Source organism: Schistocerca americana, chromosome 8 (assembly GCF_021461395.2).
Source record: "Schistocerca americana isolate TAMUIC-IGC-003095 chromosome 8, iqSchAmer2.1, whole genome shotgun sequence".
NCBI lineage: Eukaryota > Metazoa > Arthropoda > Insecta > Orthoptera > Acrididae > Schistocerca > Schistocerca americana.
In genome coordinates, this window is record NC_060126.1 from 253,099,379 (window position 1) to 253,104,233 (window position 4,855).

Consider the following 4,855-nt stretch of genomic DNA (forward strand, 5'->3'; position numbering starts at 1 on the left):
TGCCTGTGCACAGGTCGGGACTCACGAGAAAGTTGCATTAGTTTGCCCATTTATGAAAGACGCCGGCCGAAGTGGCCGTGCGGTTAAAGGCGCTGCAGTCTGGAACCGCAGGACCGCTACGGTCGCAGGTTCGAATCCTGCCTCGGGCATGGATGTTTGTGATGTCCTTAGGTTAGTTAGGTTTAACTAGTTCTAAGTTCTAGGGGACTAATGACCTCAGCAGTTGAGTCCCATAGTGCTCAGAGCCATTTGAACCATATGAAAGACATTAGGGAACAAGTTCCTTCGAAAGACTTCTATAACCTTCTAAGAACCCGGAACTAAGGTAATCAGTGAACGTAACTGGCATATAGCTTCTAAAATAGAGGTACGCCATTTCCTCACTTGATACCTTGCAGTGATTTATGTTACTTTATTTACAATATTATTGTAAGTACTGTACAGAATTTGGTATTAGTATTACAATACAATGTTATTACAAGTGGTGTGCAGAATTACGTTTTAAAATTAGAACAACGGGAAACAGAAGGCTTTCGTCACCGTTCCTCACAAGCGTCTTCTAACCAAACTGCGTGCCTATGGAATATCGCCTCAGTTGTGCGACTGAATTCGTGATTTCCTGTCAGAAAGGTCACAGTTCGTAGTAATGGACGGAAAGTCATCGAGTAAAACAGAAGTAATATCCGGCGTTCCCCAAGGAAGCGTCATAGGCCCTCATTGTTCCTGATCTATATTAACTACACAGGAGATAATCTGAGTAGCCGTCTTAGATTGTTTGCAGATGATGGCGTCATTTACCGTCTTGTAAAATCATCAGATAACCAAAACTAATTGCAAAATGTTATAGATATCTGTATGGTGCGAAAAGTGGCAATTGAGCCTGAGTAAATAAAAGTGTGGAGTTATTCACATGAGTACTGAAAGAAATCCCCTAAAGTTCGATTACATGATGAGTCACACAAATCTGAAGGCTGTAATTCAACTAAATAGTTAGGGATTACAATTACAAATAACGTAAACTGGAACGACCACATAGATAATGTTGTGGGTAGAGCAAACCAAAGACTGCTGCGATTCATTGCAGAACACTAAGAAGGTGCAACAGGTCTACTAAAGAGAGTGCTTATACCACGCTTGTCCGCCCTATTCTGGAGTATTGCTGTGCGGTGTGGGATCCGCATCAGTTGCGACTGACGGTTGATTTTGAAAAAGTTCGAAGAAGGGCGGCTCGTTTTGTATTATCGCGAAATAGGGGAGACAGTGTCACAGTCATTATACGTGAGTTGGATTGGCAATCATTAAGACAAAGGCGTTTTTCGTTGCGGTGGGATCTTCTCATGAAATTTCAATCACTAGTTTTCTCCTCCTTGGTACACAAAACGGATCAGAACACTGTTGCAGAAACAACGAAACAAACATGCCAAATTTAAACAGACGCAAAACCCCCAAGGTTGGCGATCTTTTACAGAAGCTCAAAATTTAGCGCGGACTTCAATGCGAGATGCTTATAACCGAAAAAGTTCAAAAAAAGGCAGCATGTTTTGTATTATCGCGAAAAATGGGAGAGAGTGTCACAGAAATGATACAGGGTTTGGGCTGGACACCATTAAAAGAAAGGCGTTTTCCGTCGCGATGGAATCTTCTCACGAAATTCCAATCACCAACTTTCTCCTCCGAATGCGAAAATATTTTGTCTATACCGACCTACAGAGGGAGGAACGATCACCACGATAAAATAAGGGAAATCAGAGTTCGTACGGAAAGATATAGGTGTTCACTCTTTCCGGGCGCCGTACGAGATTGGAATAATAGAGAATTGTGAAGGTGGTTCGATGAACCCTCTGCCAGGCACTTAAATGTGATTTGCAGAGTATCCATGTAGATGTAGATTGCGAAAACATTCTGTTGGCACCCACCTACATAGGGAGAAATGATCATTACAGTAAAATAAGAGAAATCAGGGCTCGCACAGAAAAATTTAAGTGCTAGTTTTTCCCGCACGCCGTTCGAGAGCGGAACGGCAGAGAGACAGCTTGAAAGTGGTTCATTGAACCCTCTGCCAGTCACATCTCTGTGAATAGCAGAGTAATCACTTAGATGTAGATATAGAGTATGGACTTACGAAGGCTCGAGTAGTGCTAATAGTCAGCCTGAAACATTGAATGCGTGTATAATGTAAATGAAATAGTAGAAGATAAATGGGGAGTAGTTTCTTATCTTTAGTTTGTGGTGGTTACCACTTGCATTAAAACGACTTGCAACAGAAGTTCAAGAGGTCACATCTAGACGTAATACTTGGGTGTGTCGAAAAGCAATGACGCCGACTTTTATAAAAAAATGCTTGAAACTTTTTAAACAACATAAATATTATTAACAATCGTTCGTCAAGTCATCAGACCACTGCCATTTTATGGAGCTTGTAGTGCGGAAGAGATGCCGCTGTTTGTTTTACTTAGGACTAAGGGCCACAACTTGTCTAATTTCAATACGATTTCTTCTTTTCTGTTAAAGGTGTTTTTGTGCTTTTGAATTTTTATGGGCTCTGTTTACATTCTAGTATACTAATGATTAGATCTTGCTAAAACCACAGTGTGAGACAAACGAATTTTGTGGTTCCCTGGTCCCAGTGCATAATCTGCTACTGCTGATTTATACCTCTTGCTCTGGCAAAAACTGCTCTTGTTTTCCTGGTGGGTGTCGATGCCAGAAAAGAAGACTCTTGAAACCGTTGACTGACCGTGTTAAAGGAATTAATGATTCATCATTTAAGAACTGCTTTCGGAAGAAACAGCTACTCTGACAAAGAGATAAATAGGACACTACACCCTAAAATGTCTAGAGCTTCTAATGAAAAAAGAATCAAGTAAAGCGAAAGTTTTCCTTCCATATGCAAAAACTGTCACAGATCGCATCAGCAGAGTACTCAGATAACACGATACTAACACACTGTTTCAAAAAACAAGATAGATAAGAATATTCGAACACTCCAGAGAACCTACGCCGGTCGTCTGCAAGGCTGATAGTCCACAGAGTGTCCCAGGAGGAATGCTCAACATTCAGGGATGTCAGGAAAGATCATTCGATGCTAAAAAGGTCTTGTAAACATGGGGCCTAAGACGCGTAGCTTAAGAGCTTGATCACCCTTGCTACCGTGAAACACATCTCTTCTGTCATCTCGGAGAATCGGGTTTTCTGCCGGTAACCAGCATCGTACTTGCCGATATTTCAATCGCGTGACTCGCAGACTTCATGAGGTGCTCCCTGAGGCTGAATCCAGTGTTTTTCCTTCATTTTTTAACAATTCTTAAGGAAGAGGGCTGGCTTTACGAGGGCAGAATGACCTTAGCTTAAGAACATTTTATTGTATGAATTTTTTATTGACGTTACAACTATATTTATAACTACATTTAGGAATTTTGGGAGAAGGGGCACTATAATTAGCTCTCCATCATGAGGTACGGTCCCATCTAAGGCACAATAGAGTTGTCCGCTCTCGAGAATGAAAAGTTTAAAAAAAAACTGAATTCAGCCCCAGGGAGCACATAATGAAGACTGCGAGTTACGCAATCGAATATCGTGAAAGTACGACACTGATTTTTCGAAGAAAATTCGATTTTCCAAGACCATAACGTCTGGCCAGGGACGACTCCAAACCTACACATATTTTCTGTGAACAAGTGCTCATAGTTCTTTCTTAGGTATAAATTTTAGAGCCCATGTTTAATAAGCGATTTGCATCAAATGAGCGATCCTATCATACCGCTGACTACTGAAAATACATCCTGGAACACGATGTATAAAATCTCTTACACTTGCGGTTACGTGTACATATGAACTTTAAAAGCTTTCAAGGTACAAATCTTAGTAGGAAATGGAGTTGATGTACCATGCCAAATTTTGACCAGATCAAAAATACAATCCTTTTCGTATGTGTCGTTTAACACGAACTACTCCTGACACCTAAAACAATGTCGGTCCCCTCCGTTTTGAGTTAAACGCCGTCATGTACAGTCATGCTCAAAAGTATCCGAACGACCTGAACTGCATTTCGCCTGATTCGCATGCAACCGACATAATGCGGCTGTCTAGCAGGTCCTCTAATCGCTCCTTGGTACAGTCGTTTGCCTATTGAAAATTGTTCCAACATGTCACCACTAGAAAACACTCCTCTGCCTCCCAAGAACCTGTTCTTGGGAAACTACTTCTATATTGACCAAAAGACATTAAATGATCTTCAAGCACGTGTGTTCCAGCAGCGGTATGAATAAAATGATAGTAATAATGACGGTAATAATCGAATTATCCTGTAACTTCACACTTCACAGTGGATTTTCGAGAATTAAGAAATTTGCTAAATTTGTGAAAATTCAAAATGGCTTTACTTCGAGCCTATGATGCCTACAAGAGTCTTTACATCTTGCTGACATGAGAATAACATAATCTCCGAGTCAGAAGCTTACTTCTACTTAACCATTTAATAGACTCGCATTTTTTCCACCGTGACTAATTTCCTAAGCTAAGCACATCATCCGTTTCAGCACACTCTTGAGGCTGGGAAATGTGGCCACAATGGTCTGGTGGAACGAATTACCACAGATGCACTGCGTGGATTCAGGAATTTACTTTTAAGAGGCAGAAACAGATTTATTTTACCTCTGGTAACCTCAAGAGAAAGATGTTATAATCCATAATCCGCATTAAACATCACGTTCCTTCATTACCAACTGGGCAGAGCCGGTTTCCGTTGGGAAATGACATAGCGGAAGTCACAGCAAACAGAAATACAGTCGCCAGTAAACTCACTTACATTAGAAAATTTTATTTTATTTGATGAACCGATAGCCATTTAAAGGAA